The following is a 26,950-nucleotide window of genomic DNA, read 5'->3' as shown; positions in this document are numbered from 1 at the left end:
ACTGTGAATTACTTTCATGTTGTGCTGATGACCTGATAATATCAATCTCATAAGAACCCTTTTTTGTCTGGAGAAAGGGTCCTTCCTGGAGGAGCTAATGCAAGATGCAGACATCACCAGGCAGCTGTGCTGGGCACACAGGGCTGGAGTCTCCTCCCCAGGTCTCACCTTTTCACATCCCTCAAGAAGTACAATGAGGAGAAAGTCCACCCTCCTTTCCCAATCAAACCTTTGGTGATGCTGAAAGGGGAACATCCCAAACTGTGCTGAAATAGTAGCACAAAAGGCAGCTTTGTCCCGGCAATTTTTAGCTTCATGTGAGCCAGCTGTTGTAGCTCATGTCACCTCCTGACCTACCCCACCAGCTACCTGGGCTGCAGCCAGAATTGCAGAAACTGGAGAACCTTCCCTATGTCCCTTGGAAACTGTTTCTCCCAAACTGAACTATCTTGGTGTAGGAGGGAATCTCACAATTCTTGTAATTGCTGTCTGAAAATGGGATGTGGCAAAAATTTCTGACCATCCCATCTCCCCGCCTTTGGCCACTTGGGGAGGGACTAATAACATTTCATGTGTCTTCAGATGGTATTTTGAAATTCTTGTCACAGACATTTTTCACCTCGGTTTAAAAATATTATGAAAAAATAAATTCCAATTATGCTGATATTAATTATTCACATTTTGAGGAAAATAAATGCATAAATGAGAAGTTAGAAGCAAACATAGTCCCAAAGCACTGCTACGGGTAATGTCTCAGTACAAAGACAGCACAGCATTTAAGCTCTTCCCTCCTAAAAACAGCATTTTCTAAAGATTCATAACTAACTTTGAAAGACAGGAGACTGAGCTCATCCTCCTCAAATGCCTCGTGAATATTCAATAGCACGTAGTATCCTCTAGTTTTTACCTTCCAAACTCCTGGGGACATTTCTGAGTCATTTTAACATGCCCCCTATAAACCTTTCAGAGCTTATTTAAAATGCCACCTTGAAGACATAGGATAAACAAGCCAAACCAATTAATAACACCTTTGAACTGAATAAATGCTGCAGAGTTTGTGGAAACAGAACTATGTTTGACTTTTATATGGAAACTGCAAAAAGATCATGATTTTTCTTGCCTGTGTTCTACAACAAAAGATGCTTGAGTTTTGTTAAGTTTTTAGGTACAAAAATTTATCTACACAAACACTATGCTTTTGGAATCTCCCATGCTTTCCTCTCCATTTAAAACTGGACCTTAAAAACCACCCGAGTAACTTGCAGAAATGTCAGTACTTGCAAGGCATTTCCTCCTAAATAAAAGCAATCATCCGTGAATTAATTTACCATTTTTTAATCAAAATCAGAATTAGACTCTTGCCATTTTTAGATCATGAAAACTTGCTGAGAGACTCCTGTTCACCCCTTTCTCCTTAAGTTTTACCAAACAACAATGTGGAACAAGTCAGTCTTTAGGCATAAATAGACACCATACAGTCTATTCCAGCACTTTTAAAAGATGCATATACAAAAAGTCTATGTTTAGCATCCATTAAGATATTAATAAAAATATATGCAGGAAAGGACAAGAACCAGATAAGCCACTGACAATGTAGCTTCCATATCTCCAAGGACTCTGCTTCTAAGTTTCTGTCAAAACAGAATTTACAAGCACCCACCCATCTGAAGTCATAAAAATACAATGGAGAAAAGGAAATATCTGAAATTGCAACCCTAAATACACATTATTTACTTTGTATAATTTGAACTGTACTTGGCAGCTGTGAGGTGATACAGTTTTTGGCTATGAACTGCTATTTTTTCAAAATTCTCTTCCATCTCCATGTTAATGCTATCCATAATGCATAAATATATTTGCTTGTTAAATCTGGTACCATGGTTAAAATCAACTGTATGCTTTTGTGTATATATTTATTTGGACAGGACTCTAGGGTAATTTACTCTGTGCTAAGAAATGGGAAATCGTGTGCATGTGGAAAGATTAGCACTGGAAAACTTTCACTATGTTCTTCTGTTGCCTTCAGTTAGATTTATCTTTTTGACTACATAGCCATAAAATTATACATAGAGAACTCAATGCAGATGCATAAACCAAATGTTGCCATGAGTTTAGCACCTCTCAATTTCTTCAAAGTTCTTGGTGTGATTTAGGGTTAATAGGATAGAATATTTCAGTTGGAAGGGACCCACAATGATCATGTAGTCCAACTGATTTAAATTTAAACACGGGGTGGAAAATATTGTAATTAAACTTCCCATATTTTTTAATACCTTATTTCTTGTCTACAGGAAATACATACAAACCAAGGATTTATTTTACAGATATTGTAAAGCAGGAGACATTTCATGAGATTTATTCGTATACCTTTGGAAGCCAAATCCCACCAATCATGGTTCTCCAAAGACAGAGGCTGCTTGCAACAACTATCAACACTGTACAATGATTCTTAACCTTAATTTTTTAGATCGTTATTTAGGTCCCCAAGTAAACAGGCATATGCCCAATTACTCTGAATGCCCACTCTCTCTCCTCTGAAAACCAGGAAAGAAAGGTGCAATTATGACTTTCGGGTTTTTTTTCTCTATTGTAATTCACATTGGTGTACCTATTGATATATTTAGAAACAAAGTAATAAAGCCAGTGCAAGTTTGTACTCAAATCAATTTCAATTGACAGAGACCCATCTTCAATAGTTAAATTGGTGGAAATTCGTATCCCTAGCTTCAGAGACCTATGTTTGAAAATACCAGCTAAGCATTTGGTGTTTGAAATGGACTTAGATATTTTGCCCTTTTGAGTGAACAATATTTCACATACAGTTTATCTTACACAGGATGATAAATAGATGTGTGAAATCCCTATGGACAGCTAGCAATATTGTCTTTCACAGAAAGTGATCCCCTCAATGTTGTAGCTAAATTAAAGAGGACAATGAAGACATAATGATGAATAGAAGACAAAAGAGTCCAAAGGAGCTGACAGCTCCCAACCATTCATTATGTCTGATGGGAAAAAAAAAAATACCAACAGGCCTTAAATTAAAGAAATGTCTCTATGTCTCCTTTATACTGAGATCTTCTTGGCAATTTTTGGAATGGATTCCTCTTTGCAGATCTAAGAAAGAGCAATTCACATCTACATTCACAGCAATCCTCAAAAGTCTACACCCTTTGCTTTACTAACATCTCCAAAGAGCAGGATCCACCTTCAGGATATCACAGATGAGCAGAACCAGACTTGCCTCCATTGTGTAGACCTGTCATATGTCTATAAGGAATAGTCAGGTAGAAGCTGAACTAGAGACACTAACATGCTTTTCTGCATGTACAATACTTAACATCCTATGTAACAGGGGCTTATAAGCAGAGAATCTCCTAACACCCAGGAAAAAAAAAATAGAAACAAACACCAAAGCCTGTCTTGTCTTTGCATTCAGGCACAGAGCTTCTACAACCCCACTGGGCCTGAGACTGGCTGTAGTTATTCTTGTATTGATGTTTGAATCCCTACCTTCCCCTTACCACAGGGATACACACAAATCAAGAAAAATACACAAAGCAGTGTCAATACATAGGAAAACCTGACAGTAATTGCTCCTTCTTCCCCCGTTTCCCTATATCATCATTGACTACTGAAATCCCTGTCCCCATCTCCGCTAACTTAATAGTTCAAATGACTGTGTCCCCACAGGCCTCCTCCCAACTGTGACAATGCTTCCATGAGCAGTCTAGGCTAGATGATCACTTGAAGGCTACTGCCATTAGCGTGGTGACTGGAGGACATTGTCAGCTAACATTCTTCATATTCTTTCTTTATTCACATGTCAAACCTGGGGCGGGTTGATGAGAGGGAGGAAAGGCCTACACTCTTGGGGTTCACTGTTATAAAAACAGATGGGCATGAAGAACCTCATGTCCAGGTGACCACAGCCGGGGGAAGAACTTAGTCTGAAAAGGCCAGGTAACACTGCTGTTGCTTTTGGCTGTCAAATGCCTTGATGTCCGTGGTAAGCTTATGAACAATCACTGAAACAGCCAAAGGCAAGCACTGAAAGGGTAGGGAAAACTGAGAGGAAAAATACCAATGTGTAAATGAAAGGTCATTTCATGTGAGACTTCCCTGCTTTGATGTGTGCCTTGCCCTCCAGCAACCTCAAGCCTCATGACCTTTTTGGAAAAGCTGTGACAGACAGGGTTACTGTCTTGGCTGATTATAACCGAGAAGTCCCAGAGATGAAGATTGGAATAACTATAAAGCATTAGGCTATTGAATGCCCCTCACACTTCATCAATAGTGCAAGGGACTGCTTCTTTATTTTGTTCTTAATTATCTACCGTTAGCAAATACCTGAAGGCAACTCCAGTGGGATAGAAGTCTGAACATGAATTTTTCTGGTTGCTTCTTATTCCCAAAAGTGCACAGACATGACTATGTGTGTCTGTTGTCCACTTACAGAATAAGAAGATAAGAAGAAGCCTCTCCTTTTCATCACTTATCTCCATGGAGCTCTGAGAAGTTAACTTCTTCATCAGGACCAAACTGACTTAGCAGCTATAGGGATTACTAGAATTTGTTCATTAATACACATTAGGGGCGGAAAGGAGAAGAGTCTTGTGTGCATTTTAAAACTTTTGTATGGTTGAATTTAGATCCAGTAGCATTTATGTAAGAGAAGTTCCTTTGCTCCATTTGTCTCCTATCCATTACTTAAGCTACACTGCTTATTAGTTAGATATTATTTTGTTGCAGTGATATCACATATAAAAATACTTTTCCACTTTTGCCAATTAGCTCCAGATTAATTAACCATCTGGTTACTATTATGAAATTATTATACATCAACGTTGAAAAACAGTCCCACAGGGAAGTGCCTATTTTCTACAACAACCTAACACTGGATTGCAACACTAGTAATTTTTCTTCTGTTGCTTAAAAAGACAGGGGTTTTTTTTCTAGTCACAGTACCAGGGGGCCATTTTCCAGGCAAAGGAAGTGACTTCTGCCACTTGAATAACATGAAAAGCTCTGTTTCTAACAGTAATGAGAGACATACAAAACATACCTCAGCCATTCAAACCTCGTTCAGGAAATTTCACAGATGCAAATATGTGCTCTGTAAATTTACTTCAACTGGAAAACTAATAATAATACGTTAAGGTCTAGCAACATGAGTATTTCCATTAGAGTTCTTTCTTTTCAGTTACTAATGGCCATCTGAAACTTATCTTTGATGTTGAAATTTTATGGCACAGCTTGAAACATGCTATTTTTGCTAACTGTTTGAAGAAAAAGAGTCCAACTTCTCTAAGTTTCAGGGAGGAGCATCTTTCACGTTGCAACTTAAAAAGTGTGAAACAACTGGGTCAAGAAAGTTGTACAGAAATAGTCCTTAGTGAAAAGAACCTTTCACTGTCTTCTTGAGAAGACTTAAAAAACCTCCTTATTTATCTCTGAGTTGTTTAATTTCTCACAGGTCTTAAAACAAAGAAAATCTTACAATATCATATCAATTTCATGAGGGAAATTTCACATGCTGCACTATGCCCAAGAAGCATACAGAAGTGTAAATTGTCTGCTTTTTGATAGGAAAACTCCACAATTATTGCAAGTTCTCCTGCTAAGAGACTTTCTTGGCACACAAGACTACCCTAGTTAAGATATCTCTATAACTTCTGGGAAACTAAAGAAAATATAGCTTGTTCTTCCTTACTGGTCACAGCAGGGAAGAGATGCAGAAACAAGCTCCATTTCCACATAACTCTTGTGATGGTTTCCCCGGAAGATCTCCCATGGCATTTCACCTGCCTCAGGGTGTCCACATCCTGGATGCTGACATTTGACTTACTCAGCTAAACTCCCTCTGTATATAAGAGGCAGACTGGTTCCTCTGAAGCCTGATACCTGTGACCTGTTTAAAATGCTTCTGTTGGAAGGAGGAGACCCATCCTTTACAAAGGGCCGTTTCTCTCCATTGAGTTTCAGGTGGCTGAAGGTCCACCATTGATTTCAGTTTGTAACACTGAAAATGAGGACCCCAACATCTGTACAAAGGAATCCCACTCAGTGCTTTCTCCGGCTACAGAAAACTCAAGGTTTATAGGGTTAACCTCTCTGCAGCTCTGTTAAACTGTTCTCCTGCTCCTATTGTGTAGGATACACAATAAGAAAAGACTGAGTGTAAGGAATAAGCAAGCAAATAGCTCTGCCTGCACACTGTAATAAACTCTGGAGAGTCAGAAAAGGGTGCAGCTTTGTAAAGCAGCTCAAATCATGCTTTTCACATTCAGCTTGATTAAATGTAAATATTTCAAGTAGGGAAAGAAAAAATGGTGCAAAAGAGAAGGTACTATTTCCCCTCTTATAATATGGTACTGTATTCTTGAGGTTGATTGGGTCAAATTTTCAAGAATGGAAAGCATCAACTGCAAATAAAGAGGAGTATGTATGCTCAGCATGTCTGAAATCTAGGCCAAAATACCAGTCTCATGAAGATGCTTGAGTATTTGGAAACGCAAGCAAGTACCTTGCTGTCAAACACGCCTCTATTGTAGCACTCAAATATTGTTACACTGGCCCTAGATGACTTCAAAGAAAACCTGTAGCAGAGATAGAAACATCTCAATCTAGTATTTTAACTGCAAGATCATCTTCCTTTTAGTAAACACCATGATTATCCACAGCTAAACAAATAACCCTCAATAAACCACCACAAAGGAGGCTCAATATTGTACATCACCATTATCTGATTTACAGTGAACTAAAGATGCAAGCTAAGGAGGAAAAGTGCCTGTAATTGTTTTGATAAAAATCTCACAAACTGGGTTTTGGCTTTGAAAACTTCAACTGTAAAGAGGGTCTCTTTTACCAACTTTCCTCAAGAGACTGTAAAGATTAAAAAGGCCAAGGGATATACAAGAAGGAAAAGGTTATGATATACTAATTAAGTTTTCACCCATCTCTAGGAGAATTTCAACTGACCTGATGTAAGATAAGTATAGATGAACCCAGCCCACAACCCATACATTCTGCTTTGTCTCCCAGCTCCCTGGCTAGTCTGTATCTATAAAGCACAGAGAAAATAATCACCAATGAAGGACACCAACAGAGCACTCTCCTGACTCCATCAGATGCTGAATCCAGTCCACAAAACCAGCCTTTTGGAAAACTGAAGGCGACTGAGGAACAAGAGCTTTGAATCAGGTCTTAGTGCCCGACCAGTGTATTTTGGTTATGGTCCATCCTACTGTATCAAACAAGATCACACAATTAAGGAGAACATAAACACCTCAGCTGCCAAAAAAATTAAATAAAAAGCAATGCATTCATTACTGCAATTGCAATTTTAAATTGCACACATATGTTTCTTTATGTATGCATATAGCAGATAATGACTATGTTTTCTGCTTGTCTTTCCTTATAACCTTATTTATACTAGAATGCCTCTCCCAGTGACAAAAGGAAAAAAAAAAAGAAAAAAGTTAATAAACATATATGGCATTTCCCCTTTTTCTTTTCAGTGAAAAGAAAATCATATTAAATTTCCCATCAAAATACATGTTTAAGAATATTTCCATGCCAGTTTTGGATGGAATGTTTTGAACCAGCTCTAATCACAATGTGTAGGCATGGCATAAGGATCTAATTTCACCCCAACAAGTTATAATAGACATATACAAGTACCTAGGACTGAAAGAAACATTTTATTATAGTTGAAAAAAGCATGGTAGGAAAGCATAACTGCCTTTTGAATTCATAACCATTCAGCCTCAACAGTGCATTAATATATTTAATAGTAACCCATACTGTTGTGGTTTTTTAACGGAGCATAAATTCCTAACAAAATCAACATTACCTGTAATGATATTTTAGTAAAAATATCAGTACAGCAAACAAATATAAAAGGTTAGGGTTTTTTTAAGACCTCCTATATGCCACAGCGGGTAAGATGATGTCTTGACCTATGTCTCCTTGGTTAAACCTCCTTTTAACAAGAGCAATTTACTACCTCTCCTATAATCAGACATTCAATGCGGTAAGAAGAGAAGGAAGATAAAGCGAGCTCTGCTTTGGAGACCTGATCAACATTCACCAGAACGTAGAAGGGTACACTTGCTTAGACCTGATATCTCATCTGAGAGTTTATTATGACTGTGTCTAGTTCAAGGGACACCATTTATTTATCCTCAACTTTCAGCCCCAGGGTTTGATGTCAAAGGAAGAAGTGGCCTCAGAAAGAATAGGGGACTATCATCCAGTGACCCAGTCATAAATAGCAACCCCTTTTATAGAGTATATTTTGCAGACCATTTTGACACAGGGGGTGGGAATTAAATGAAAATTTCACATGTCGTCAAACAGAAATATAGCCCCATAAAAATGTAGGTATGGAGAGAGGTGGCAGGAAATAGGTTCTTGGTAATTTCCAAATTATTAATTCTAGTCCATAGGAGGGTATTGTAGTGCAAACGCTGCATTTCATTTGAAAATGTGGTCCTGCCTGATTCAATAGGAAGAGTTTCCAAGAAAATTAAATGTCAGAGCAGCATGGCTTATTGGTTTTACTCAATATAAATTCACTTTGTATGCAACTCTGAATAATTATGCCCTGCTCTGTGTCAATGTTATGTCAACAACTTCAGGCTTTGGAGAGGGGGACTGAAAGGAAGAGAAGGAGAGATAGGGGCACATCCAGTGTTAACCTGGCACTGCCTGAGATTTAGCTCTACATGACAGGTCTGTAGCTTTAGAGAGGATTTAGCACGCTGATCACCACGCGTCTTATTTTCTTCCCTTTTGCTTTCTGCAGCCAGCAAAACTGCTATTGGCTAAACAGCTCACCTTCCCTCCTTTGAAAGGTTCAAACACAGGCATATAAAGACGTGCAGGTAAGCCCAGAAGGAAATGCATATGAAAGAACATGGGAAATCTCAAACAGCAGCATCTGAACACATCATGCTGTCAAGTAAGATTATGCTCAGATGCACAGTTTATTCTTCTTGGTTAGTGAAAACTCACATTTACTGCCCAGAAACGTGAAGTTCTTCCTCAGGCAAAACACATCGACTCCACCAGGAGCTTTGCTTCAGTAAAGGCCCAGCACCCAGCTCAGGTAAAGGAGTACAAGCAAAGGCCACGGCTTTAAGGCTGTTCTTTTTTCTCTAACGGAAGTAAGAAACTGCATAGGCAGGAAAAGAATAAGAATCTCTAGGTTTGCAGGCTTGATAGGTGGATTTAATAAATAAACATCTGCCTGAAGGATTCACCTCAGCCAAAACCAAACTTCAGGTGTGTCAGATATGCTTTTCCTACTTTGCAACTAAAATAGGCTAACCCATGTTTTGAGCTGCCAAGTGCAAATCCAGAGTACTCCCAGTGACTCTGTCATTGCACGATGCGATTAAAGTGGATTTTGAATAAGAAAATAAACTGATGAAGCACAAAGAGGAAGTATGGCCTTGTGTAAAGAACCAAATAGCACAGGAGAGGATCTGGGGGACACTGAATTCTTACAGCAGGATTCACTTCAGGGAGATTCCCCTCTCATCCTGAAAGCTAATGCAGCCTAACTCCCACTTGTGCATCCGAAAACCACCCATTTATCTTTCTGTCCCTCTGTTTTCCTACTAAAGAAAAGTCTCGAGAAAATAGAGACTGCCTTCTCCGTGCTCTGCTTGACTGCACCATGGCTTTGCTTCCATAGGCTGTAAGAAGTTGGGGGAAATATGTTGTCTCTTCTGGGTACAGTTCAGTTCTGAGCCATGAGTTCAGCCCTGCAAGGATGGAAGATGGGAGACGCTCTTTCGTATGACATGGTTCTGCCCTCTTCCCCATACCAGCTCACGCAACCAAGCAATCAGGCAGCTCGGGGATGCAATGAAGGACCCTTTTCAAATAAATCTGCAGCTTCTCTCTTGCTTCAGGAGCCCCTGCACCCATGTGCTAAGATTGCTGTGGCAGAGTCACACAAGACAGAATCAAGGAGAAGCAGTGAGAGCCCTTGTGGTGCATCTATCCCTGCTGTGCAAAAGTCTGGCTGCGGTCTGCACACATTGTGACAATCCAGATAATAAACCCACATAATTTGAGTTTTTTGTCTACTGTCCAGCCTCACTTAGTGTAGGAGCAGGGACTGACAGCACACATTCACTAAGTCAAGGTCACACCAAGAAGGAACCTGCTGTTTGCTGTGTCTCTGCCTCACCACTAAAGGCACTGGACAGTCCAAAAAGACTGAGGTAAAGGCTTGGAGAATCATCCTGGTCATGCCTAGGGCAGCCGAAAGCTGCCCTGGGGAATTGGATTCTCTTTCTCCTTCAGTGCCTAATGCCAAGGAAGTCTCAAAAACCAAACTCTGCGCAGGCGGTCATTAATTGCATCTTCCTTGTTTGCTTAGAGCAGAGCATGAAACACCTGCTCTGATCTGTGGAAGCATGGAGCAATTCCAACTGTGATGGACTCAGCAAAAGCCCTCTCCAGAACAAAGAAAGGGCAATCAAACACTATTTCTGGAAAATCAGGGCACAAACATCTCACGTTGGGTATCTAAATTAAATGTCCCTTCTTTACATTATGCTTCTGTGCCCCATTTTCCCTGGTGTATAATGTCATTTCACCTTATCGGTACATTGTGAAGATAAATTCATTAGTGTTTGTAAAGTACTTGGATGCCACAGTAATGAGAGCCGCAGAAGTGCTCCCCAGGAAATTAATAACTCTGGCTTCAAAGCTAGATCTGAATGATGTACAGTTTTGGGAGGAAGGGGTGACATAATGAACTACTAAGATAAAATATTGATTCATCTGAGCAGTTGACTGAAATCTTTCCTTATTTAAGGGAGCTCTGCTTTGCACACTTAACAGGCTTTTAAGTGTAACTTACACAGTTAAAAAAAAAAAAGGAAAATGGGAAAAAAAACCCCACCCAACTCTCAAACTGTATCAGGACTATATCAGGCAGCCCTACTGACACACAATCCTCCAGTGAACTGCAGCCTTTAGGTCCTCAGCCCAGACTTAAAAACACCCAATCTAACACTTGACTTTACCTTATTACTAGTCTGGTCTCTTCTGCCAGAATCCTGCCCATCTTTCTCTTTTGTGTATTGTCTCCACCTTCTTAAAAGTCCCACCTATTCCTCCTCAGTTCCTCTCTCCTCCTACTCTCCGTGCCTCACCACTTTATTTCCACATATTCATCTCTTTGTCCCACTTTCAGTTTCCCTTAAATGAGGACCATATCTTCCAGTCTGATCATTTCAATACCTGAGTCAACCACGTGGCCCGTGTGGTCACAACCTTCAAATCCATGGTCTTCAACAAACTCCCTATTGACAAAATCCTAGGAGAGCTAAGCTGCAAAACTTGAAGAAATATATCTCAATAGGGATTTTTAAGACCACAGCATGGTCTAATCTGGTAGATTTCCACTAAAACACAAAAAATCTTTAACTTCAACTTCCATTCAGAAATCCCTCTAGTTTTTGTCCTGCACCCTTCTCTCCCTGAGAGATTTCAAATTCCTGATCCATGATATGGAAGTCCCACAGAATAATAAAAGGTACTGTAACTTCATGAGATATGACCACCCCCCATGTATTCTTTTTCTCAGACACTGAAATATTTTTACTGAAATGAAAAATTTACAGCCTGAAATCAAAACAGAAATTTTTTGGGTTGGAAGATTTCGCTTTGAATGGTACCAAAGAGGTTTTACTGCGTGAGGCATTAGGCAACCTTTGCCAGACTCAAGGTTAACAGAGTCTTTGTCTACACTGCTCTGCACCCAAGAAGACTCAGACCCACCAAATCACATCAGGAATTTGAATCTTTTCGAGGAAGCAGTCAAACCATCAAGTAGGGGAAGTCCTGTGGATAAACGAGTCTAATTCTTCATATACTGCCCTCCAAATTATGCAAGCTAAACTTCTATCTGTTTTTGACTGGATGATCTACTCAGAGATGCATTACAATTTACAGAATTTATTATTGCAGAGTTCTTCAATTTCATTCATATTGAAAGATATGAATGCAAATCTTTAACTGAAAAATATTTAAAGAAATTAACTAAAATGGACTTAATAACATATAGAATACTTTTGCTACAAATGCATTAATTGTATGCAAACTAAATTAAATCTTTTATTAGCATGTAATTGGGGGAAATATTAATACATTATTTTAATTTGAAAAAATCATAAGTTAGAAGCTTGGAAACAGAAAGCTGCATAATCGCAGCTTTAACATTAAGATGTCATTGTAAAAATGAATGTATATAATGAACCCAGAAAAATAGAAATATAAGTGTCTGATCCTTTCCTTGTTTCCTGTACATCTGCATTGGAGTTCGCCTATTGTTATTCAACTAGCTAATCATCATCTTTTGTGCGGTGTGATTGTGTTTTTACTCAGAGAGGCTAATCTACGAAGACATCTGTTATTTGGTAGATAATAGGCCATTTCAAGTCTCAAAGCCCTGCAAGGCATTTCTGAAGAAGGAGAAGTAGATACATCTGTTCCCACCAGGTAGGACTACAACTGAGCATGCTGTAACACAGCAGAACAAAACTCTTCCACTTGTTTTTCCCCAAAACACTAAATGAACATGGAATGTTGCAAACAAAGAGCAATTCTGGTGCAGTTTGTTAGAGCTGGGAGAGAGCCCGACTTGATATAAATCATTTAAGTTTTCCTGAGAAAACTGTACGTCGCACACCAAAGAACAGTGGGATTTATCACAGTGACCACAACCCAGTGGATCTATAAACCAGGCACAGTCACAAAAAGCAGTGGCCCATGAAACATGATGTTCTGCTGTTGGTAAAGGTTGATATTAGACATTTTGAGGGCAATGCAAATGCTTTATTATTCCCTTGGAAAGAAAATCTTGTGCTCCTGCTCCCTAGTAACTTATCCATATGAACCAGTTCTCTCTGAATTCCACTGAAAATATACTACCTTTGCATTATCCATGAATCAACTGCAGCTCTCAACAATCCTTCTCATCATGAATTTGGGAAGAAACAGGACATATCTTTAACTTCAGGCTGCCTAAGTAACCTAGCACACAGCAGCTGCATTCTGCAAGCTTCTATTCCTTACATCTCCATCACTCTGTCAGTCTCTCACATTGTGCTATGAATGCGGATGAGACCCTTATATTCAGATTTATCTTACCTAGGACCTGCAACACTTTTACTGACAACTGATTGCTCCTAAAGCAGGCTGACCATACAAACAGCATATGTCAGTAAGAGAACAATGTGTATATGTGAACTTACAATATGTACAGGTCTTTTGTATTTAGACTTTGGAATGGCACTAGCCAAAAACTGCAAATTCAAAGAGTTCACATAATTTCTTATTCCAGTTTCACCCACTAGTGCGTTTTGGAGAATTGTTCCCTAAACAATTAAAATTTTTTGGCTTGTTTTTTTACTACCTCAGCTCAAAGGCGTAGAACACTGCAGAGACAGCAGAGTTGATGCAGTGCTGCCCTGTTCTCTGATGAGTCATTTGTAGAAATGCAAAACCGAGGAGTAACATATGATGTTGACACTTTCTGCTGATGCGTATGGCTAAGAGTGTTGTTCAGTGAGACCAGTTAGACATGATTCTGATTCCAATCTTTTGGGGGCTTTTTTATGTTTCAGATATTTTCCCCACTCTTTTTGGCTGAGAAAATAGCCTTTCAACTCTTTTCTCAGAAAAATAAGGCTCTACCCTTTAGTTTGGTGGTTAAGCTAGTTATCCACAACCTAGCTAAGTATTCTAACATAAGACTTCCTTTACTGCCCTGCTATTTTTCCATTTTGTATTAATAATTAAGACATCAAACCACCAAGGGCTTGAACTTGAGTCTCCCATGTGTAATATGAGTGCCCTGACAGCTAAGTGACAGGGTTAGTTTGGCTGGCTCTCTCAGGCTATGAACATTGAACTATTTGAGGCAGAACAGCTATAGCAGGACAAACCAAGAGGCAGACTGATTCTGTAGCCTGCTGGCTTATCATTTAGGTGAAAAGAATAAACTGACAGTTTTAAAACTCAGGTAGTTATTTCCTCACTCTATTTCTTGGCTGAGACCTGTGTATAACTATCAATAGCTGAGATGTCTGGATAATGTTAAACCGGGTGATTATCTGTTAAAAATTTATGCACATTTGTCAGAGATATTAAGCACAGGCCCATGGATGCAAAGTAGCTGAGCTAACTAAAGGTCTTCTGTGTCGACAATAGCTTGGGTACAGCAAGAGCCAAGAAAGACAGCAACTGCTGTAGATGACTGGCAGGTCCTTCCAAAGCCTCTACATGTGACAAGACGATTCCATTCAAAGCCACAGTGTGCTCTCATCTAGCATATATGCTGTAAAAGTACTACGTGGAGTCCCAGTTTCACCATGTGCAGGGGAGGGCTTCAAACAGATTAAATGTTTGGGAACAAGAAGAAACTGTTTCTTCCAGATACCATCTATATATAAAGAAGTATTTCCCCAAGGTGCCAAGAACTCGCAATCCCAAGCAAGATAGATACACTCTAAACAGCTGTGTTACATCTATACAGTCTTTTGCAGATAAGGGCAAACATTTTTTGCTGAAGATGTGAGTTGGCTGAAGGCAAAAGCCACACAGCGTGGTGCTGTGCTCTAGGAAATGAACCTAACCTCTTGGCAGAGCTTATTTGAACAAATATAGCTACAGGGCTTTCCATTCAAGGTTGTGGTTTTGGGGCAGTCAGGAGCAAAGTGAACTCAGACTGAGCTACAAAATACCATCAAAGGACAATTAATAGGCATGAAACCCTACTCCTGGTAAGAATTTTCTCTATAAATAAATAAATACCTCTAAATAATAATCTCTAAAGCAATAGCTCTATGTGGAAAACAGATTCTGAAAGAAATGCCTTATACACTTAGAGCATAAAATGCTCTACAGAGGAAGAAGGAAGTGTTGGAAATGAACTAGTAACAAAAAAGACCAACATTAACAGTATATAATACAGCACAACACATAAGTTTTCAAGCAATGCTTCAAATATGTTCCATAGAGTTCTGACCTCACCAGTGGCTGTTCTTCTCTACCAATGCAGGACTCACAGGCATTAATTCTTGCTTTGCAAGATTCCGTGGTGTCTGGAGAAATTATTATCCAGCTTAAAAGCAGACTTGATCCAAGACTCATCTCCTCCCTTTTTAGCCATACAAAAATAAGCAATCGCATGCAAGTTACTTGCATAAGCTCCTTCTTAATCAATGCAAAAAACGTGATTGTCCTGGGTAATGACTGATCTTGACTTAAAGTTGGGATGAAGGCATATCTTAAAATATGATGGCTCACTATCTGTTGGTGCCCATCTTCCCTCACTGACAATGTGCAAAGCCTAGGCACCTTGCTCCAAGTGAACAGGCCCTTTTTAGAGAACAAAGACCTAGTGAAATAGATTTCCGCTTAACTGGTTAGTCCAAAATCATATCTGGGAACTTGAGCAGGGTCAGAAATCAAATCAAGGCTTTCAGAGTCTCTGACTAGTGCCTTAGCTTGGGTTTCACCCAAGCTTCTTTTCCAAGTGGATGTTGCAGTGGAACATATACATGAGATTTCTCTCCACAAGAAGTCGTGGGCAACTGCAACGTAAAACAGGCTACGCAGTCCATGACACAGCATTGCTAACCAGATGCTTTCACTGAAATAAGTTCAGAGCTAAAGATAATCAAAGAGCCAGTGAAATTATCTACAAGGAACAATTTCAATAGACAGTGGATAAATGCTGTAGACACAAAGTACAGAGATGGAAGAAGTAGGAAGAATCAAGACAAATCAAGAACACAAAATACAGGGAAAATATCGCAAGGGATTTCACAGTACCCAGACACGTTCTGTTATGGAACAGTCTTCCAAGACAATTCGGGTGAGTAGACCTGGCACGTTACAAAATAAGACAGGCAAAACACTGGGAAATATATTGCCACACGGAATGATTTCACAGGAATTTGGTGCATGAATAGCCCATGTCTCTCTCCAGCTTCCACGCTTCTATTTTATCACAGCCAGTTCAGTTCTGCAGTTGCTTTTCAGTTCATAGGAAATATTAAAATGAAATCTGGAGACACTGCTTGAAATTGCAAACAATGATCAATTAGCATTTCTCGCAATACAATTTGTTACCTTTCTTTTTCATGGTCTTTGTCATGCCCTTAAATGCCACACTGATTTACTACAGGGTTCTACTTAATTATCTCTAGCGCTCTGTTTTAGAAGCAATGCTATTCTTAGCTGTTTCTTTCTTGGGAGTATCACATTCAGAGGGACCATCCTATCACCCATTTCAAAGCTATAGTGGCAAGTACGGCTCCGTAGTTTAGAAACAAGGGATGCATTTCAAGTATTTTGGGAACAAGATAGTGCTGTAAATTACAGAAAGCAAAGTCCAAGATTACTTTGCACCAACAGGTTTGAGAAAAAAAAAAGAAATCACTAGCAAGCAGCTTTCTCTCTGGAAGGCACTGAGATCAATCTGAGTGAGACAAGACAACATTGGGATACCCGAGAAATTAATTTTTGCTCAGAGCCTTTAACAGAACTGTAACAGCCTGCAAAGATGCTTTGACCTGTCTCACCCAGGAGCACAGGAACGTGCTGATTGGCACTGGTGAGGACATGGTGTGAGCCAGCTGTGAACACATTTAGATGGGCAATCAGAAGATGGTCACCAAGTAGATTTCAAACTGCAGTAGTGGAATAAAAAACAGTTAATTTTTAAAATGGAGCTGAGTCTGTGGAAGGGTGATTGATAGAACAGCTGAGACAGAAGGGGACTGGATTCCAGGTCTGTGTCTCTCTGCTCATGGAAAGGCTGTTTTGTTAAAGCAAACCCAAATACGAACAACAATGACCTGTGGATTTGTTAGTTGTTCTCCTACATAATAGTACTTCACAGTACATGGCAAATTCAAGTAGAAAACTACATGAATTAGAAGTGGAAGAGAAAAATACCTGAAAAAGCTGTATCTAAAGAGCAGGCTCAAGTATCTAACTCCTATTAATAAAAGCAATTTGTATGTTCAATGAGAGAGATTTCTGCACTCCAAACCCACTGCTGACAATAAGACATAGGTTCCTGTGATGTTTACTCTTAAAAATCCTGTGTATAGCTGAACTAAAAGTCTCAGTCCAGGGATAATGCTCAAATAGCCTCCCCAGCAAATATATTCTTCATGCTTTAAAAGTCAACATTTGCCTAAAGATTACAAAACATTTCTACAAGACACAAGAAAAGACCTGTTGTAACCTGAATGCAAGGAATGTACTGAACAAAAGCTGCTTGTTTACTACTGGACATTGCATAAGGAAGGGTAACCAAGGGAATGGGATACGTGTTTATGCAGGAGAGAAAACACATTAGGTAGCTAACAACAAAACCGCAAGCCACTTTGAAAAAAAATATGTAGTTCTGTCTCCTTCAGAATTCATGGCAAAAACAATGCCCTTCCTTAAATTATTCCTCCTTTCCACATTCTTTATTTTTTGTGCCAATTGCTGCTCCTCTCTCTAACAGAAAGTGTCAGTGTCAAAAATGAGAGACATGGTATAACTGCAAATAAAAGTTAATTACTGTGGAAATTCAACTCCAGCGCTTTAATTAAAGCCTGACAAATGTATCATGGACCCCAGGCACCAGCGTGGAGTACACCCATTAGAGAGATTACTCCTCTTTCTATGGCCTCCCATGCTAACACAAAGGAAATATCAATCATGCCAGAAAATGGCTTTTCCAAATCAAAGATGCTGGGAATTATTCTATTACCTTTCTCGTAGAGAATTTTCAGAGTTGCTGAGAGGGATTTTTATGCAAGAAAGCAGCATGTTAGCGTAAATTTTTGCTTAATTGCTAGGTTAATGTTAAATTGCAGCTTTTCTTTTAGGAAAAATGGCAGCTGGCAAGCCCTTTCTACAAACCTACATTTCCTCCGGAGCTTTATGATATGTAAATAGGTACGCAGGAGACAAACAGCATTCAAATGTGATGAAGAGAAGCAGAGGACATAGAGATGCTTGAAGCAATCTTCTTGTGGGGAAAACTGCAGTGAACTCCATCTAGAATTCTTCAGCAAGTCCACATACGTTTTTGCTGCCCCCCAAAACCAGTCTGCTGAGAAGAAATATTTCCACTGGAGTTCCCATTAAGAGCAGTCTGGGATGAGTCAATCACTCTCACAACGTGGACAGTATTGCTTTCTCTTTCGGGCTCTCACCCTCCAGCCAACTGATGCCAGGGCACTACTTCTAAGAGACAGAGGGGTTTTCTTTTAGATACACTTCATTGCTCCAACTGCAATTATTTCATTGTCTGCTGAGCACTCAGAAGTACCAAACAATGCTGACAAGATAATACAGTAAGGGAGCTGGACATTTTTGCTTTTATTTAGGTAACATTTAAGGCTTGGTTTTGTGGATCATCCAGAAGTAAAAGGAAAATGTGCTCAGATCTTGAGAGTTGTTTTGTTACTCCTTTTGCTGGTAAGATATTTAAATAAAGAACTTTCACAGTCTGGGTTCTCCCCCTCTTTGATCCTAAAGCAGTAATCCCATATTTATGAGATTATTTGCGTTGCCATGGAAATTAACTATGTAAAAAATTCAGCATTATCATTTCTGTATAAGCAGACAAGATGCAGTCCTCTTGAAAGACAAACATTTTCCTGAGACCTCTCCCTACCCCCGTCACCCTACACACATGGCAGGTCACAGCACAAGAACCACAAGACACACATGCCATGTACAGCATGCCATGGCCTTGCATATGGTAAGGTTCCCTATACAGGTCAGACTCACCCTTCTGTTTTAATGTTATTGGACTATTTTTTGGACTGTGAGGGGAGATCTATCCCACCCAATGCCCCAGCAGGCTTCACTTGTGGCACCATCAACTCTGACAAAACGCTAGAGACAGCGGTTTGTGGCAGTTTGGGATTAAAGCACCCTACCCTACAAGGCAGCAGCCTAAAATCACTTCTTTCTCATAAAAATCCAACTCAACATCATTAAAAGTACTTTGAAACACACTTGCTTCATTGCACGTGCACCAAACAACACTGTAATCTGTGAAGTGGGACTTCAGTGTTTCTACAATGCAATCCCCATGCTCATTCTATGGTGAGACACTACTTACCAATGCTGACTGGCCAACATCTCTGCCTTTAGTCAATCTGCAATCCATCTAGGAACAAAAACACCCCCAAAGCATCCTGTTCTTATATCTTGCATATGCTGGTGGCTGATAAGTTATTTTGCCCGCAGCAAATTCTTATGTTGTTCCTCAGTAAAGTATTGGTCAAAACACCTTATTTTGTCTGTAAATTTACTCTTGGCTCTTAGAGTTGTTGTTATGCAGAGAGAAGATGGAAAGCCAGGATTCAGGAAATTGCACTTTCATGCAATCTTTAAATCTTAAAAATATACAGCTAGATCCCAGGCATATCCAATAAGTCTGACTTGCAGGCTTAGAGGAGTTAGTGAAAGAATTTGCACAAAGCTCCCAAAAAATGCAAAAGCAAGTGCCAAAAGCACTCAGATCAAACCTCTGTTCTGATAAGTTCAGTCCTGCAAAGTGATCCAGTGCTTGTGCAAGGGCTAGGAATGAAACTGAATTCATTCTCCCACTTCCTTTGCACTAAATCCTTACTGCATCCCCCTCCCAGGCTGAGCATGGTGTGAGTAAACTGACAATCATACAACAATATTGTCTACATCTTTCTGTTCATGTCTGTTTTAATAACGTGATATTCCTAAAGGACGTGCAGGAAAAGCATGGAATTTCAAAACCCACACACTATAACATGCAAGTAACAAATCAGGCTTCTTTACTCTCCTTTGTTATTCTCTGGAGTCTGACCTAGAGAGAACAAGGGAGGTAAAACTCCAAATCCCTTCAGTCAGATGCAGTTACGAGACAGACAACGTTTCAAGCCAACTGCGATGATGATTGTTATGATGTGGACATCTGTTTGCTGAGACTGGCACATTTCTTTCCTTAGAAATGAAAGGACCGAGAGAAGCAGCCAGTTTTTAATCATCTTTATGGATTTACTCTGACAGTAATACTCAAGAAAAATAAAAATGACATGATCTATATTCTGGTATATTTTATTATTTTGGGTGCTCCAAAAAAACGTTGGTTTAGCCAAAGGAAATTTATGACTTGAAGTAGGAAACAGTTTCTTGTCCAAAGTTCCTATGATTTCATACTTCACTGAAAGCAGATTAATTTTGTAGCACAACTCTGAAGGTAAAATGGGGAGCTAATGTTGAATAATAATTCATATTAATGTCTCTAGGTATTAATATCAGCTATCCAGCTCTCTGACCATTCCACACTAAGTGCACACTGAAAAGGATACTGATAATTGCAGTCCACAGTCCTGTCACCCTTCTAAGTGTAAAATGTACCTGGCTCTTGGGGATGCTTTAAGCCAGTTATTGGTTTAGAGATGATGTTTGCAATTGACGGAATACACACACACAGATTTACTTTCCTCACTCACAATTCTCTTCTAACAGGTTCATGTAGAATGGCCATCACAGACCATCTACAAAAGCTACAGCAAGAGGGCTTCAGGCAACAAAGCCTGTCTGCTTCTGGAACTAATGGGCATTGCAATTCACTAGCAACAGCAACAAACTCATGTCCTCCCTGTACAACCATCATTGGAATTAACTCTACCGAGTTCTAAAAGGATGCTGCAGATCTCTCTGATCAGATGGCTGGATGCAGACGTCATGAAAAACTCTACTGCAGTATTACCTGGTCTTTGTTGACCTGGTGCTGATTTGCAGCACACAACAGAAAAGACATCTCTCCCCCCACTCTAAGTAAAAGCTATTTGGCAAAACAGAAATACTATGTACCTAGGATTGCCAGGCCAGAGCCATTCCTGAGCACTGAATTCACAAGATGTAAAGAATTATTTGAAGTGGCCAAATTGCTTTCCTGAAACGAAAAGACCCCCAACGCTCAGAGAAGACACATTTGCCTGTGTTTACAAATGTTCCCCCAGCCAAGCTGTGATACCTAAACATGAATACACTGCAATTCTGATAGGAGATGGTAAGATTAATGTACTGTAAGGCCAGAGGGAAATCCCTTCAGACATTGTTTTTGAAAAGCTTAGAAATCAGCTTTTTTTTATGGTTGCGTACTGTAAGGCCAGAGGGAAATCCCTTCAGACATTGTTTTTGAAAAGCTTAGAAATCAGCTTGGTTGTCACTATTCCTTAGCAACAAAGCCAGTCTGCTGAACGTGGCTCCACTGTAACACATTCCAGAAATAACTAGCAGGGCTGGCATTGTTTGGGCTAACAGGGGAAAACTAATCGGGTCATTTGCTATGTGCTAGTGCTCTCCACCTGCTGACCACCTGCCCATCCCCAGGACAATCCAAGAAAACCCTACATACACTCAAATATATGTGTGCCTAAATATACATACATATATTTGAAGTGTATTTATAAGGGAAGATTTTTCACAATTTATGTGGGGGATGGAGGGAAATACGGAGGAGGAGAAAACAAAGACTGTTTTCTATCTCTAACAGAAAGTAGTAAGAGTCCTACTGAAGCACAAAGCACCTTCCCTACCACCCATTGCTCCACAATGGCCAGGAGGAACCCATGTTCTTGTCCTCCAGACAGCGCAAGAACTACCCTTTCCCTCAAACTGCAACCACTCCCCACGAGTGGAGAGGAGTTTACATCATGTTCCCACATCTCTCCCTCTTTGCGACAGCCTGGACATAGCAGCTCCAACAACTGGTAGACTAATGCAGAAGCTCCCTGGTCACAGCAGGGAACATATGGAGACTTTCCTCCATGCTCTCCAGGGCTTGCCAGCAAAATGGGGTTCCAGACCAGCACATATTGCACATAGTGCCCTACAGGTCTGAACTAACCCATCACATTTTCCTTATGAAGGATACATCAGTTAAAGAAAGAGCTCCTCACAACACAGTATTAAAGACAGGTTTGGTTTTTTTCTGTGAAATTATCAACATTTTGAGTATTTTCCTGTTCCACACTGGGGTAAGGAATTTACGTTTAAAATTTTAGTTAAAGAAACCCCATCCCCCTAAACAAAACCTCCCCTAGGATCTAGGAAAAAAAAAAGCTGCTCAAATTGTTGCTTTGTCTGATTTAACCAGGGACTTGAACCTATAGCTCCAGCTTCTCATAGAAGTGTCTGAATCAAGAGGCCATTACATATCCTGGAGAGAGACACTCTTTTTGTGACCAGAAACTCTATCTTGCACTTGAGAAACAGACGTTAGATGAAATGAGTACATTTTAGTAAAACAACGCTTTCCTTTCAACACAAAAGTAATTTCTAACTAAGCTTCTTGCATTTTCAACATCCAGGCTTCCTCTAATTCACATCTAAGAGGACAAATCCCAAAGCTCCGTGCCAACAGAAGTACCAACTGCACAAAACTTCACATGCAGAGACAGAACAACAATGTCAGTGGCAACTGCCTTGCCATCAAGTAAATGGACACAAACTAACACTACACTAACAAAGAAATATGTATAAGAACTGAATAAACCTGTCCAAATTTCAAGAGAACGCAGCCAGTGCACTGCTGAGTAGCATTTCAGCAATTCTAGCGAATGGCACCATCTGAGGATTTTCTTTCATTGTTTTCAATGTGTTTGTGCAGCTGCTAAACATTGTAACGGAATGGTACCATGGTACACTGAATTCAAGGTCAAAGCAGGGCAGAAAAATTAGCAGATTAAGACCTCTTTCGAGGTCTCTTCTGGTTTTCAAAGGTATGGGATAAATTGTTCCCTCACCTTCAGCCTGGAAGAAGTGAGTAGAAAGCAGAGAAGGACGCAGACCATACCTGTGAAAAGTTCACTATACCTGCTACCACCAGCCAGAAGGCTCCCCTTCTGCTGAGGCACACGACAGCTCAAGGTGCAGCCCAGCCTACTGCATATAAACCCCTTCATTTTTAATTTCACACGTTTGCCTCTTCATAAAAGGAGTTTGACACTTCAGTACCAAAGAACCCATGGAGGGCACGCATTAACACACCAATGGTGTGCACCTGGGGTAGGGAAAACCCAGTCAGCCCTCCCCAAGGTGTTTCACAACATCCCTCAGGCATGTACAGTGATGCGTGCCAAGCTTGTGAGTAGAAAGCAGAGAAGGACGCAGACCATACCTGTGAAAAGTTCACTATACCTGCTACCACCAGCCAGAAGGCTCCCCTTCTGCTGAGGCACAGGACAGCTCAAGGTGCAGCCCAGCCTACTGCATATAAACCCCTTCATTTTTAATTTCACACGTTTGCCTCTTCATAAAAGGAGTTTGACACTTCAGTACCAAAGAACCCATGGAGGGCACACATTAACGAACCACTGGTGTGCACCTGGGGTAGGGAAAACCCAGTCAGCGCTCCCCAAGGTGTTTCACAACATCCTCAGGCATGTGCAGTGATGCGTGCCGAGCTTCCACATTGCTATACGTTGTCATATATTCCACATACCTCGCAGCTCTCAACTGCTGAGACAACAGCCCCACCTCCCTGGGCAGCCCATTCCAATGCTGGATAACCCTTTCAGTGAAGAAATGTTTCCTAATATCCAACCTGAACTTCCCCTAGCGCAACTTGAAGCCATTGCTATACGCTGCCATATATTCCACATACCTCACAGCTCTCAATTGCTGAGACAACGGTCCCCAGCGCCTGGTGCCTCCAGGGGAGAGGTAGGCATCTAGAAGACTGGGCAGCCCTGCTGGATGCCCACAGAGTCTGGCACACCCTACACTGTGGAAGCCATGAAGCAGTTAACAAATGACTCACCTTTTAAATTAAAAGCTAGCTGTTAAATATCTCCTCTTTTGACAACCTTCAATTACAAAGACTTGCTCTATTCACACACAAATTAAATGTAGAAATCTGACTTTCAACTGCTAATTAGCTGTAGAAGATAGAGTTGCATTTCTGTTATGGCATATTATACTTTCTGTTAATTGTTATTTACTCCCACTGTTTTGAAACCACCATTTGATATCTAGCAATGTTAAATGCATTTTTGTAAGACTCGGGGAAAAAAAGGATAAATCAAGGATCAAAATCAGGCACGTCTTTGGAAGAAAAGACACCGCAAAAATAAAATAACAGGTCTTTGTTCAGTCAAAATCAATGTATGTCTACTGAAGTCAAAAGAGCCATGCTGATTGTTATACATGCTGGAAATCCGCCCCAATATTGCTTTATACCCATTAAAGACAAATCAAGCAGCCCCAAGAGTGTTTGTAAGTGGTACTAGCAATGATGGAAGGAGATAAAAATGGGGGAAAAAAGAGAAGGAAGCTGAAAAACTGTTTTTTATTTAAAAAAGAAAAAAAACAACACTAAGAATTTAACCTTTTGGTGACCTTTTCCTTAATTGAAGCTGTGCCAGTTAGGACCAAAAGGTAAAAATAGCAATGGTAAAAGAACCATTTATATACTTTCTTGTATCACATGGAGGGTTATTAACATAAGTAGCATTAACATCTCCTAAAACCTGCTTTTCTGTTCTGATGCTTTACTCTTTTCACTTGTGTATGTAACTAAGCCAGCACTCAGCATTCCCCTTTCACTCATTCCAGTGACTCAAAGTCAAAGGTCTGTAAACAGGACTGTTTACTGTCTTAATCTGTGTTATTTTTTTATACTTGTGCTAATTATAGAAATAAATACACAGCATACATCAAGGAAATACAAAGAATGCATTGGATCAGTTTGTGTTCTTGCCAACATAGGATTTGTGATTTGTAGAGACTCTAATTTGCTTCAACTGAGTTACAGCTTCATGAGATTAAATTCAGGCTCTTCAATAATTAAAAATTATGGAGAGGAATGCTTTTAATCCTAATGAAATATGATAGGTTTGCAAGAAAGAATCAGTATTTTGCTTAATTGATCCTTTTCAATGACAACAAATTGTAATATACACTAGCACACTATCTCAGAAGATTTGATATTATCAAACTGCTGAGTACATTAAATGGTAAAAAGCCACTGAGAGAGGAAAATGACCCTTAATGTTTTATTTTCTTTTTCGCGTCATTGAACTGAAGTAGTGCTTCAATTCATTTTCCAAAGCTTCCATGTATATCTAGAGGAGCCTGAGGCCAAATTTTGTGCCTTTCAAAGTATCTAGTATAATTGTCATTGATTTCAGGAGGGTCAGATTTTGGCTTTCCATAATTTGGGGGTATAAAATACTTTTTGTATTTCCAATGAAATCAATAGCAAATCTGCTTATGGTAGGCTTGGGCTTTAAATATGAACCAGACCACTAAATGCACATCCCGACAAAGACTACAAGATTATCCCTCTTTTTCCCATTTTATGAATTACACCAATTGAGGTCATGAAAATCTGACCTGTCTGAAATATCTCTTTTGGGTCTGGTTTCAATGAACAAAGGATTATTAGAACTCATCTCGTTCCTTCATAATCTAAGGTAACAATTAGAAATCAACAAATATTTCTGCTTTCTGCTTAAAGGATGGCTACCAAAATTCCAAGTACATTTATTAAAAATGGAAAGTGTGCCTGTCAATTTGGGAAAACAGATCAAGTGTTTAACAGATTACATTTAACCTGCAATACAAGAGCCACGAAGATGTCTAAACTGAACACAAAGGAGAATTTAAAACTAATGGAAATGTAATCAGTGAGGTTCTTATCTTACAGGATTCTGTTATATTGCTCCAGACTGCTCCCAATACCTCCTGTCTCGAAAGCTCAATCTTCTCAAGCTAAGCTTTGATCTACACGCTCACTGCTAAGTAGTTTTGAATATTAAAGAATTAATAACCATGCAATGTATTTCCTCTCGCCTAATTCTGCATGCTGTATGGTTCTTCAGAAAAATCAAACATTCTGTCAGACAAATGGCACCATGGTTATTTGAAACATTTAATTTGGCAGTTTTCTAGTAATGCAGTAGCATTTTTAGTTATGGTAATATAATACCGAAAACGCTGGTATTGTGCGGCTACCACAGAGACAGTTTTCTGGTACAGCACGAAAGAAAACAAGCCCACCCAGTCGTCCTGGCAGGGATGAAATACACCACTTACTACCCGGCCCACATGGTGGGAATGAGCAGCAACTCCCATCTTTTGTTCAGCTGCTGCAGGGCATCTTCTGAACTTTCACAGCCTCCACACAATGTGTTCGCTGTTGATCATTTATCAACTATGTACCTACAATAATTTCTTCTGTTTCATTCAGATAGTAGCAGTAATAAACATTGCTACTAGAAAGTATTTGAATTCTGCACTATCTTTGGCACTTTTTAGTTAACATCATGTGAAATGAAGCAGATGGAACTGCTCTTCCAGCCCTTAACAGATCCAGAGTCTTGGTGGCAGTGTTTCTTCACAACACTGAAGAAGGAAAACTATTTATAGAGTGCATATGGATCACCCATCTCCAAAGGCCCACGGTTACTGTAGGAGGACAGAGGCATTTCTCCCTGGCCAGCAGCTGCCCCAATGCTACTCTCTGAGAAGGGGATCTCACTCTCCCCAAGTGTGAGCATGGCACTTAGGGGCTGCCGAAACAACCACCATTGCCACCATCTCCACCAAGGTAGGTTTTGGAGTCCCCCACACAAGGGTAGAGATACGCAAAGTCTTGAGCTGAACTCCAGGGAGTGAGTGCTCTACACAGCTCCATAGTCCTGGGCTATGTCTACTGAGCAAGTGGTGCCACCCAACAGGAGTAGTTTTGTATGACAAACAGTGGTGCTAATGGCCCAGCAACCACACCTTACATGTTTCAGAGCAGCTTACTTGGAAATAGCTTCACTTTAGTCTCCCATGGACTGAATAGGAACTAGCAGTTGGATACGTGAGGTCCATCTCCTGGTTTAATTTCTTCCAGAAGATGCCC

The 26,950-nt window shown here is 39.9% G+C and overlaps 1 protein-coding gene across 2 annotated transcripts in view; it reads right to left on the bottom strand.

Moving 5' to 3' along the window:
- The window catches only part of TMEM108 (transmembrane protein 108), a 170,194-nt gene that overhangs the window by 84,787 nt on the left and 58,457 nt on the right, over positions 1–26,950 (bottom strand). The window lies entirely within an intron of this gene.

The sequence above is a fragment of the Calidris pugnax genome, unplaced genomic scaffold (genome assembly GCF_001431845.1).
Source record: "Calidris pugnax isolate Ruff unplaced genomic scaffold, ASM143184v1 scaffold351, whole genome shotgun sequence".
Classification (NCBI taxonomy): domain Eukaryota; kingdom Metazoa; phylum Chordata; class Aves; order Charadriiformes; family Scolopacidae; genus Calidris; species Calidris pugnax.
The sequence above is the reverse complement of the archived record's forward strand: the minus strand, read 5'-3'. Positions and strand labels throughout refer to the sequence as shown.